The sequence below is a fragment of the Astyanax mexicanus genome, chromosome 2 (genome assembly GCF_023375975.1).
Source record: "Astyanax mexicanus isolate ESR-SI-001 chromosome 2, AstMex3_surface, whole genome shotgun sequence".
NCBI classification, from domain to species: domain Eukaryota; kingdom Metazoa; phylum Chordata; class Actinopteri; order Characiformes; family Acestrorhamphidae; genus Astyanax; species Astyanax mexicanus.
The window spans coordinates 72,877,599-72,889,920 of record NC_064409.1 but is presented as its reverse complement, the minus strand read 5'-3'; positions in this window follow the sequence as shown (position 1 = coordinate 72,889,920).

Sequence of the window (12,322 nt, the reverse complement as noted above, 5' to 3'; positions counted from 1 at the left end):
TAATAATAAGAAGAAGAAGAAGAACTAGATTGCAGTTCCTGCAGAAACTGCGAGTGTGATTGCAGTGCTGGCTGGTATCTGCTAAGGTGTTGCTAAGGTGTTGCTATGGTATCCGGGGTGGTTGCTAAGATGTTGCTAGGTGGTTGTTAAGCTGTTGCTAGGCGGTTGCTAAGGTGTTGCTATGGTATCTGGGGTGGTTGCTAAGGTGTTGCTAGGTGGTTACTAGGTGGTTGCGAAGGTGTTGCTAGGTGGTTGCTAAGGTGTTGCTAGGCGGTTGCTAAGGTGTTGCTATGGTATTTGGGGTGGTTGCTAAGGTGTTGCTAGGTGGTTGCTAGGTGGTTGCTAGGTGGTTGCTAAGGTGTTGCTAGGCGGTTGCTAAGGTGTTGCTATGGTATCCGGGGTGGTTGCTAAGGTGTTGCTAGGTGGTTGCTAGGTGGTTGCTAGGGTGTTGCTAGGCGGTTGCTAAGGTGTTGCTATGGTATCCGCGGTGGTTGCTAAGGTGTTGCTAGGTGGTTGCTAGGTGGTTGCTAGGGTGTTGCTAGGCGGTTGCTAAGGTGTTGCTATGGTATCCGGGGTGGTTGCTAAGGTGTTGCTAGTTGGTTGCTAGGTGGTTGCTAAGGTGTTGCTAGGCGGTTGCTAAGGTGTTGCTATGGTATCCGGGGTGGTTGCTAAGGTGTTGCTAGGTGGTTGCTAGGTGGTTGCTAAGGTGTTGCTAGGCGGTTGCTAAGGTGTTGCTATGGTATCCGGGGTGGTTGCTAGGGTGTTGCTAGGTGGTTGCTAGGTGGTTGCTAAGGTGTTGCTAGGCGGTTGCTAAGGTGTTGCTATGGTATCCGGGGTGGTTGCTAAGGTGTTGCTAGGTGGTTGCTAGGTGGTTGCTAAGGTGTTGCTAGGCGGTTGCTAAGGTGTTGCTATGGTATCTGGGGTGGTTGCTAAGGTGTTGCTAGGTGGTTGCTAGGTGGTTGCTAAGGTGTTGCTAGGCGGTTGCTAAGGTGTTGCTATGGTATCCGGGGTGGTTGCTAAGGTGTTGCTAGGTGGTTGCTAGGTGGTTGCTAAGGTGTTGCTAGGCGGTTGCTAAGGTGTTGCTATGGTATCCGGGGTGGTTGCTAAGGTGTTGCTAGGTGGTTGCTAGGTGGTTGCTAAGGTGTTGCTAGGCGGTTGCTAAGGTGTTGCTATGGTATCCGGGGTGGTTGCTAGGGTGTTGCTAGGTGGTTGCTAGGTGGTTGCTAAGGTGTTGCTAGGCGGTTGCTAAGGTGTTGCTATGGTATCCGGGGTGGTTGCTAAGGTGTTGCTAGGTGGTTGCTAGGTGGTTGCTAAGGTGTTGCTAGGCGGTTGCTAAGGTGTTGCTATGGTATCTGGGGTGGTTGCTAAGGTGTTGCTAGGTGGTTGCTAGGTGGTTGCTAAGGTGTTGCTAGGCGGTTGCTAAGGTGTTGCTATGGTATCCGGGGTGGTTGCTAAGGTGTTGCTAGGTGGTTGCTAGGTGGTTGCTAAGGTGTTGCTAGGCGGTTGCTAAGGTGTTGCTATGGTATCCGGGGTGGTTGCTAAGGTGTTGCTAGGTGGTTGCTAGGGTGTTGCTAGGCGGTTGCTAAGGTGTTGCTATGGTATCCGGGGTGGTTGCTAAGGTGTTGCTAGGTGGTTGCTAGGTGGTTGCTAAGGTGTTGCTAGGCGGTTGCTAAGGTGTTGCTATGGTATCCGGGGTGGTTGCTAAGGTGTTGCTAGGTGGTTGCTAGGCGGTTGCTAAGGTGTTGCTATGGTATCCGGGGTGGTTGCTAAGGTGTTGCTAAGTGGTTGCTATGCGGTTGCTAAGGTGTTGCTAGACGGTTGCTAAGGTGTTGCTATGGTATCCGGGGAGGTTGCTAAGGTGTTGCTAGGTGGTTGCTAGGTGGTTGCTAAGGTGTTACTAGGCGGTTGCTAAGGTGTTGCTATGGTATCTGGGGTGGTTGCTAAGGTGTTGCTAGGTGGTTGCTAGGTGGTTGCTAGGTGGTTGCTAAGGTGTTGCTAGGCGGTTGCTAAGGTGTTGCTATGGTATCCGGGGTGGTTGCTAAGGTGTTGCTAGGTGGTTGCTAGGTGGTTGCTAGGGTGTTGCTAGGCGGTTGCTAAGGTGTTGCTATGGTATCCGCGGTGGTTGCTAAGGTGTTGCTAGGTGGTTGCTAGGTGGTTGCTAGGGTGTTGCTAGGCGGTTGCTAAGGTGTTGCTATGGTATCCGGGGTGGTTGCTAAGGTGTTGCTAGTTGGTTGCTAGGTGGTTGCTAAGGTGTTGCTAGGCGGTTGCTAAGGTGTTGCTATGGTATCCGGGGTGGTTGCTAAGGTGTTGCTAGGTGGTTGCTAGGTGGTTGCTAAGGTGTTGCTAGGCGGTTGCTAAGGTGTTGCTATGGTATCCGGGGTGGTTGCTAGGGTGTTGCTAGGTGGTTGCTAGGTGGTTGCTAAGGTGTTGCTAGGCGGTTGCTAAGGTGTTGCTATGGTATCCGGGGTGGTTGCTAAGGTGTTGCTAGGTGGTTGCTAGGTGGTTGCTAAGGTGTTGCTAGGCGGTTGCTAAGGTGTTGCTATGGTATCTGGGGTGGTTGCTAAGGTGTTGCTAGGTGGTTGCTAGGTGGTTGCTAAGGTGTTGCTAGGCGGTTGCTAAGGTGTTGCTATGGTATCCGGGGTGGTTGCTAAGGTGTTGCTAGGTGGTTGCTAGGTGGTTGCTAAGGTGTTGCTAGGCGGTTGCTAAGGTGTTGCTATGGTATCCGGGGTGGTTGCTAAGGTGTTGCTAGGTGGTTGCTAGGTGGTTGCTAAGGTGTTGCTAGGCGGTTGCTAAGGTGTTGCTATGGTATCCGGGGTGGTTGCTAGGGTGTTGCTAGGTGGTTGCTAGGTGGTTGCTAAGGTGTTGCTAGGCGGTTGCTAAGGTGTTGCTATGGTATCCGGGGTGGTTGCTAAGGTGTTGCTAGGTGGTTGCTAGGTGGTTGCTAAGGTGTTGCTAGGCGGTTGCTAAGGTGTTGCTATGGTATCTGGGGTGGTTGCTAAGGTGTTGCTAGGTGGTTGCTAGGTGGTTGCTAAGGTGTTGCTAGGCGGTTGCTAAGGTGTTGCTATGGTATCCGGGGTGGTTGCTAAGGTGTTGCTAGGTGGTTGCTAGGTGGTTGCTAAGGTGTTGCTAGGCGGTTGCTAAGGTGTTGCTATGGTATCCGGGGTGGTTGCTAAGGTGTTGCTAGGTGGTTGCTAGGGTGTTGCTAGGCGGTTGCTAAGGTGTTGCTATGGTATCCGGGGTGGTTGCTAAGGTGTTGCTAGGTGGTTGCTAGGTGGTTGCTAAGGTGTTGCTAGGCGGTTGCTAAGGTGTTGCTATGGTATCCGGGGTGGTTGCTAAGGTGTTGCTAGGTGGTTGCTAGGCGGTTGCTAAGGTGTTGCTATGGTATCCGGGGTGGTTGCTAAGGTGTTGCTAAGTGGTTGCTATGCGGTTGCTAAGGTGTTGCTAGACGGTTGCTAAGGTGTTGCTATGGTATCCGGGGAGGTTGCTAAGGTGTTGCTAGGTGGTTGCTAGGTGGTTGCTAAGGTGTTACTAGGCGGTTGCTAAGGTGTTGCTATTGTATCTGTGGTGGTTGCTATGGTGTTTCTAGGTGGTTGCTAGGTGATTTATATGCATAAATTAGATTAAATGGTGTTTGCACGTTGCTACGCAACGTGCAAATACATCAATTAGCTATGCACGCTAGGTTGCTCTGGCCGTTCGGGGGTGTCCAAACTTTTGACCCGTGGCTCCATTACACACAGTACTGGGGGGCCGGGGTGTCCAAACTTTTGACCCATGGCTCCATTACACACAGTACTGGGGGGCCGGGGTGTCCAAACTTTTGACCTAATGCTGTTTTATCCCATAGCTGCTCCATTACACACAGTACTGGAGTTCTAGCTACCTGTCCTTCGATCTAGCTGCCGTCCTCCGATTGGCCCCATTCATTCCAATGGGGCCACTTCGTACGACATTCGTACGAAATCCGTACGTCGTAACTTTTCGTAACGCATATTTTCGGAAAGAGCTCAATAAGTTCTACAGGTCCTCAATTGGTTTCATCTTCGTATTTCAAACATTGCGACGTCCACGGGCGTGCAAAGTTCTGCCCATTCATTTTCAATGGGCAAAAAAACGCGTACTTACGAAGTTTTTACGAAAAACGTAAGTCCGATCGGAAAGCTGTATACAAGCCCACCATTCCCGATATGGACGCACGTTTTCTCTTTTGAACGAAGTCGATATTTCGAAAACTGCGGCACTAGTTAACCGGACAAAAAACAGGTGGAATAATAATAATAACTAGATTGCAGTTCCTACAGAAACTGCGAGTGTGATTGCAGTGCTGGCTGGTATCTGCTATGGTGTTGCTAGGTGGTTGCTAAGATGTTGCTAGGTGGTTGCTAAGGTGTTGCTATGGTATCCGGGGTGGTTGCTAAGGTGTTGCTAGGTGGTTGCTAGGTGGTTGCTAGGCGGTTGCTAAGGTGTTGCTATGGTATCCGGGGTGGTTGCTAAGGTGTTGCTAGGTGGTTGCTAGGTGGTTGCTAAGGTGTTGCTAGGCGGTTGCTAAGGTGTTGCTAGGCGGTTGCTAAGGTGTTGCTATGGTATTTGGGGTGGTTGCTAAGGTGTTGCTAGGTGGTTGCTAGGTGGTTGCTAAGGTGTTGCTAGGCGGTTGCTAAGGTGTTGCTATGGTATCCGGGGTGGTTGCTAAGGTGTTGCTAGGTGGTTGCTAGGTGGTTGCTAGGGTGTTGCTAGGCGGTTGCTAAGGTGTTGCTATGGTATCCGGGGTGGTTGCTAAGGTGTTGCTAGGTGGTTGCTAGGTGGTTGCTAAGGTGTTGCTAGGCGGTTGCTAAGGTGTTGCTATGGTATCTTGGGTGGTTGCTAAGGTGTTGCTAGGTGGTTGCTAGGTGGTTGCTAGGGTGTTGCTAGGCGGTTGCTAAGGTGTTGCTATGGTATCCGGGGTGGTTGCTAAGGTGTTGCTAGGTGGTTGCTAGGTGGTTGCTAGGGTGTTGCTAGGCGGTTGCTAAGGTGTTGCTATGGTATCCGGGGTGGTTGCTAAGGTGTTGCTAGGTGGTTGCTAGGTGGTTGCTAGCGTGTTGCTAGGCGGTTGCTAAGGTGTTGCTATGTATCCGGGGTGGTTGCTAAGGTGTTGCTAGGTGGTTGCTAGGTGGTTGCTAAGGTGTTGCTAGGCGGTTGCTAAGGTGTTGCTATGGTATCCGGGGTGGTTGCTAAGGTGTTGCTAGGTGGTTGCTAGGTGGTTGCTAAGGTGTTGCTAGGCGGTTGCTAAGGTGTTGCTATGGTATCCGGGGTGGTTGCTAAGGTGTTGCTAGGTGTTTGCTAGGTGGTTGCTAAGGTGTTGCTAGGCGGTTGCTAAGGTGTTGCTATGGTATCCGGGGTGGTTGCTAAGGTGTTGCTAGGTGGTTGCTAGGTGGTTGCTAAGGTGTTGCTAGGTGGTTGCTAGGTGATGTATATGCATAAATTAGATTAAATGGTGTTTGCACGTTGCTACGCAACGTGCAAATACATCAATCAGCTATGCACGCTAGGTTGCTTTGGCCGTTCGGGGGTGTCCAAACTTTTGACCCGTGGCTCCATTACACACAGTACTGGGGGGGCCGGGGTGTCCAAACTTTTGACCCGTGGCTCCATTACACACAGTACTGGGGGGCCGGGGTGTCCAAACTTTTGACCTAATGCTGTTTTATCCCATAGCTGCTCCATTACACACAGTACTGGAGTTCTAGCTACCTGTCCTTCGATCTAGCTGCCGTCCTCCGATTGGCCCCATTCATTCCAATGGGGCCACTTCGTACGACAATCGTACGAAATCCGTACGTCGTAACTTTTCGTAACGCATATTTTCGGAAAGAGCTCAATAAGTTCTACAGGTCCTCAATTGGTTTCATCTTCGTATTTCAAAAATTGCGACGTCCACGGGCGTGCAAAGTTCTGCCCATTCATTTTCAATGGTCAAAAAAACACGTACTTACGAAGTTTTTACGAAAAACGTAAGTCCGATCGGAAAGCTGTATACAAGCCCACCATTCCCGATATGGATGCACGTTTTCTCTTTTGAACGAAGTCGATATTTCGAAAACTGCGGCACTAGTTAACCGGACAAAAAACAGGTGGAATAATAATAATAACTAGATTGCAGTTCCTGCAGAAACTGCGAGTGTGATTGCAGTGCTGGCTGGTATCTGCTAAGGTGTTGCTAAGGTGTTGCTATGGTATCCGGGGTGGTTGCTAAGATGTTGCTAGGTGGTTGTTAAGGTGTTGCTAGGCGGTTGCTAAGGTGTTGCTATGGTATCTGGGGTGGTTGCTAAGGTGTTGCTATTGGGTTGCTAGGTGGTTGCTAAGGTGTTGCTAGGCGGTTGCTAAGGTGTTGCTATGGTATCCGGGGTGGTTGCTAAGGTGTTGCTAGGTGGTTGCTAGGTGGTTGCTAGGTGGTTGCTAAGGTGTTGCCAGGCGGTTGCTAAGGTGTTGCTATGGTATCTGGGGTGGTTGCTAAGGTGTTGCTATTGGGTTGCTAGGTGGTTGCTAGGGTGTTGCTAGGCGGTTGCTAAGGTGTTGCTATGGTATCCGGGGTGGTTGCTAAGGTGTTGCTAGGTGGTTGCTAGGTGGTTGCTAGGGTGTTGCTAGGCGGTTGCTAAGGTGTTGCTATGGTATCCGGGGTGGTTGCTAAGGTGTTGCTAGGTGGTTGCTAGGTGGTTGCTAGGGTGTTGCTAGGCGGTTGCTAAGGTGTTGCTAGGTGGTTGCTAGGTGGTTGCTAGGGTGTTGCTAGGCGGTTGCTAAGGTGTTTCTATGGTATCCAGGGTGGTTGCTAAGGTGTTGCTAGGTGGTTGCTAGGGTGTTGCTAGGCGGTTGCTAAGGTGTTGCTATGGTATCCGGGGTGGTTGCTAAGGTGTTGCTAGATGGTTGCTAGGTGGTTGCTAGGGTGTTGCTAGGCGGTTGCTAAGGTGTTGCTATGGTATCCGGGGTGGTTGCTTAGGTGTTGCTAGGTGGTTGCTAGGTGGTTGCTAGGGTGTTGCTAGGCGGTTGCTAAGGTGTTGCTATGGTATCCGGGGTGGTTGCTAAGGTGTTGCTAGGTGGTTGCTAGGTGGTTGCTAAGGTGTTGCTAGGCGGTTGCTAAGGTGTTGCTATGGTATCCGGGGTGGTTGCTAAGGTGTTGCTAGGTGGTTGCTAGGTGGTTGCTAGGGTGTTGCTAGGCGGTTGCTAAGGTGTTGCTATGGTATCCGGGGTGGTTGCTAGGGTGTTGCTAGGTGGTTGCTAGGTGGTTGCTAGGGTGTTGCTAGGCGGTTGCTAAGGTGTTGCTATGGTATCCGGGGTGGTTGCTAAGGTGTTGCTAGGTGGTTGCTAGGTGGTTGCTAAGGTGTTGCTAGGCGGTTGCTAAGGTGTTGCTATGGTATCCAGGGTGGTTGCTAAGGTGTTACTAGGTGGTTGCTAGGTGGTTGCTAGGGTGTTGCTAGGCGGTTGCTAAGGTGTTTCTATGGTATCCAGGGTGGTTGCTAAGGTGTTGCTAGGTGGTTGCTAGGGTGTTGCTAGGCGGTTGCTAAGGTGTTGCTATGGTATCCGGGGTGGTTGCTAAGGTGTTGCTAAGTGGTTGCTATGCGGTTGCTAAGGTGTTGCTAGGCGGTTGCTAAGGTGTTGCTATGGTATCCGGGGAGGTTGCTAAGGTGTTGCTAGGTGGTTGCTAGGTGGTTGCTAAGGTGTTGCTAGGCGGTTGCTAAGGTGTTGCTATGGTATCTGTGGTGGTTGCTATGGTGTTTCTAGGTGGTTGCTAGGTGATTTATATGCATAAATTAGATTAAATGGTGTTTGCACGTTGCTACGCAACGTGCAAATACATCAATCAGCTATGCACGCTAGGTTGCTCTGGCCGTTCGGGGGTGTCCAAACTTTTGACCCGTGGCTCCATTACACACAGTACTGGGGCTCTGGGGTGTCCAAACTTTTGACCCGTGGCTCCATTACACACAGTACTGGGGGGCCGGGGTGTCCAAACTTTTGACCCATGGCTCCATTACACACAGTACTAGGGGGCCGGGGTGTCCAAACTTTTGACCTAATGCTGTTTTATCCCATAGCTGCTCCATTACACACAGTACTGGAGTTCTAGCTACCTGTCCTTCGATCTAGCTGCCGTCCTCCGATTGGCCCCATTCATTCCAATGGGGCCACTTCGTACGACAATCGTACGAAATCCGTACGACGTAACTTTTCGTAACGCATATTTTCGGAAAGAGCTCAATAAGTTCTACAGGTCCTCAATTGGTTTCATCTTCGTATTTCAAAAATTGCGACGTCCACGGGCGTGCAAAGTTCTGCCCATTCATTTTCAATGGTCAAAAAAACGCGTACTTACGAAGTTTTTACGAAAAACGTAAGTCCGATCGGAAAGCTGTATACAAGCCCACCATTCCCGATATGGACGCACGTTTTCTCTTTTGAACGAAGTCGATATTTCGAAAACTGCGGCACTAGTTAACCGGACAAAAAACAGGTGGAATAATAATAATAATAATAATAAGAAGAATAAGACTTAAGAAGAACAATACTGTGATTGCATTACTGCAATCACACTAATAAGAATAAGACTTAAGAAGAACAATACTGTGATTGCATTACTGCAATCACACTAACTAGATTGCAGTTCCTACAGAAACTGCGAGTGTGATTGCAGTGCTGGCTGGTATCTGCTATGGTGTTGCTATGGTATCCGGGGCGGTTGCTAAGGTGTTGCTAGGTGGTTGCTAGGGTGTTGCTAGGCGGTTGCTAAGGTGTTGCTATGGTATCCGGGGTGGTTGCTAAGGTGTTGCTAGGTGGTTGCTAGGTGGTTGCTAAGGTGTTGCTAGGCGGTTGCTAAGGTGTTGCTATGGTATCCGGGGTGGTTGCTAAGGTGTTGCTAGGTGGTTGCTAGGTGGTTGCTAGGGTGTTGCTAGGCGGTTGCTAAGGTGTTGCTAGGTGGTTGCTAGGTGGTTGCTAGGGTGTTGCTAGGCGGTTGCTAAGGTGTTGCTATGGTATCCGGGGTAGTTGCTAAGCTGTTGCTAGGTGGTTGCTAGGTGGTTGCTAGGGTGTTGCTAGGCGGTTGCTAAGGTGTTGCTATGGTATCCGGGGTGGTTGCTAAGGTGTTGCTAGGTGGTTGCTAGGTGGTTGCTAAGGTGTTGCTAGCCGGTTGCTAAGGTGTTGCTATGGTATCCGGGGTGGTTGCTAAGGTGTTGCTAGGTGGTTGCTAGGGTGTTGCTAGGCGGTTGCTAAGGTGTTGCTATGGTATCTGGGGTGGTTGCTAAGGTGTTGCTAGGTGGTTGCTAGGTGGTTGCTAGGGTGTTGCTAGGCGGTTGCTAAGGTGTTGCTATGGTATCCGGGGTGGTTGCTAAGGTGTTGCTAGGTGGTTGCTAGGTGGTTGCTAGGGTGTTGCTAGGCGGTTGCTAAGGTGTTGCTATGGTATCCGTGGTGGTTGCTAAGGTGTTGCTAAGTGGTTGCTAGGTGGTTGCTAAGGTGTTGCTAGGCGGTTGCTAAGGTGTTGCTATGGTATCCGGGGTGGTTGCTAAGGTGTTGCTAGGTGGTTGCTAGGTGGTTGCTAGAGTGTTGCTAGGCGGTTGCTAAGGTGTTGCTATGGTATCCAGGGTGGTTGCTAAGGTGTTGCTAGGTGGTTGCTAGGTGGTTGCTAGGGTGTTGCTAGGCGGTTGCTAAGGTGTTGCTACGGTATCCGGGGTGGTTGCTAAGGTGTTGCTAGGTGGTTGCTAGGTGGTTGCTAGGGTGTTGCTAGGCGGTTGCTAAGGTGTTGCTATGGTATCCAGGGTGGTTGCTAAGGTGTTGCTAGGTGGTTGCTAGGTTGTTGCTAGGGTGTTGCTAGGCGGTTGCTAAGGTGTTGCTATGGTATCCGGGGTGGTTGCTAAGGTGTTGCTAGGTGGTTGCTAGGTGGTTGCTAAGGTGTTGCTAGGCGGTTGCTAAGGTGTTGCTATGGTATCCGGGGTGGTTGCTAAGGTGTTGCTAGGTGGTTGCTAGGTGGTTGCTAGGTGGTTGCTAGGCGGTTGCTAAGGTGTTGCTATGGTATCCGGGGTGGTTGCTAAGGTGTTGCTAAGTGGTTGCTATGCGGTTGCTAAGGTGTTGCTAGGCGGTTGCTAAGGTGTTGCTATGGTATCCGGGGAGGTTGCTAAGGTGTTGCTAGGTGGTTGCTAGGTGGTTGCTAAGGTGTTGCTAGGCGGTTGCTAAGGTGTTGCTATGGTATCTGTGGTGGTTGCTATGGTGTTTCTAGGTGGTTGCTAGGTGATTTATATGCATAAATTAGATTAAATGGTGTTTGCACGTTGCTACGCAACGTGCAAATACATCAATCAGCTATGCACGCTAGGTTGCTCTGGCCGTTCGGGGGTGTCCAAACTTTTGACCCGTGGCTCCATTACACACAGTACTGGGGCTCTGGGGTGTCCAAACTTTTGACCCGTGGCTCCATTACACACAGTACTGGGGGGCCGGGGTGTCCAAACTTTTGACCCGTGGCTCCATTACACACAGTACTAGGGGGCCGGGGTGTCCAAACTTTTGACCTAATGCTGTTTTATCCCATAGCTGCTCCATTACACACAGTACTGGAGTTCTAGCTACCTGTCCTTCGATCTAGCTGCCGTCCTCCGATTGGCCCCATTCATTCCAATGGGGCCACTTCGTACGACAATCGTACGAAATCCGTACGACGTAACTTTTCGTAACGCATATTTTCGGAAAGAGCTCAATAAGTTCTACAGGTCCTCAATTGGTTTCATCTTCGTATTTCAAAAATTGCGACGTCCACGGGCGTGCAAAGTTCTGCCCATTCATTTTCAATGGGCAAAAAAACGCGTACTTACGAAGTTTTTACGAAAAACGTAAGTCCGATCGGAAAGCTGTATACAAGCCCACCATTCCCGATATGGACGCACGTTTTCTCTTTTGAACGAAGTCGATATTTCGAAAACTGCGGCACTAGTTAACCGGACAAAAAACAGGTGGAATAATAATAATAATAATAATAACTAGATTGCAGTTCCTGCAGAAACTGCGAGTGTGATTGCAGTGCTGGCTGGTATCTGCTAAGGTGTTGCTAAGGTGTTGCTATGGTATCCGGGGTGGTTGCTAAGATGTTGCTAGGTGGTTGCTAAGCTGTTGCTAGGCGGTTGCTAAGGTGTTGCTATGGTATTTGTGGTGGTTGCTAAGGTGTTGCTAGGTGGTTGCTAGGTGGTTGCTAAGGTGTTGCTAGGCGGTTGCTAAGGTGTTGCTATGGTATCCGGGGTGGTTGCTAAGGTGTTGCTAGGTGGTTGCTAGGTGGTTGCTAGGGTGTTGCTAGGCGGTTGCTAAGGTGTTGCTATGGTATCCGGGGTGGTTGCTAAGGTGTTGCTAGGTGGTTGCTAGGTGGTTGCTAGGGTGTTGCTAGGCGGTTGCTAAGGTGTTGCTATGGTATCCGGGGTGGTTGCTAAGGTGTTGCTAGTTGGTTGCTAGGTGGTTGCTAAGGTGTTGCTAGGCGGTTGCTAAGGTGTTGCTATGGTATCTGGGGTGGTTGCTAAGGTGTTGCTAGGTGGTTGCTAGGTGGTTGCTAAGGTGTTGCTAGGCGGTTGCTAAGGTGTTGCTATGGTATCCGGGGTGGTTGCTAGGGTGTTGCTAGGTGGTTGCTAGGTGGTTGCTAAGGTGTTGCTAGGCGGTTGCTAAGGTGTTGCTATGGTATCCGGGGTGGTTGCTAAGGTGTTGCTAGGTGGTTGCTAGGTGGTTGCTAGGGTGTTGCTAGGCGGTTGCTAAGGTGTTGCTATGGTATCCGGGGTGGTTGCTAAGGTGTTGCTAGGTGGTTGCTAGGTGGTTGCTAGGGTGTTGCTAGGCGGTTGCTAAGGTGTTGCTATGGTATCCGGGGTGGTTGCTAAGGTGTTGCTAGGTGGTTGCTAAGGTGTTGCTAGGCGGTTGCTAAGGTGTTGCTATGGTATCCGGGGTGGTTGCTAAGGTGTTGCTAGGTGGTTGCTAGGTGGTTGCTAAGGTGTTGCTAGGCGGTTGCTAAGGTGTTGCTATGGTATCCAGGGTGGTTGCTAAGGTGTTGCTAGGTGTTTGCTAGGTGGTTGCTAAGGTGTTGCTAGGCGGTTGCTAAGGTGTTGCTATGGTATCCTGGGTGGTTGCTAAGGTGTTGCTAGGTGGTTGCTAAGGTGTTGCTAGGTGGTTGCTAGGTGATGTATATGCATAAATTAGATTAAATGGTGTTTGCACGTTGCTACGCAACGTGCAAATACATCAATCAGCTATGCACGCTAGGTTGCTTTGGCCGTTCTGGGGTGTCCAAACTTTTGACCCGTGGCTCCATTACACACAGTACTGGGGGGGCCGG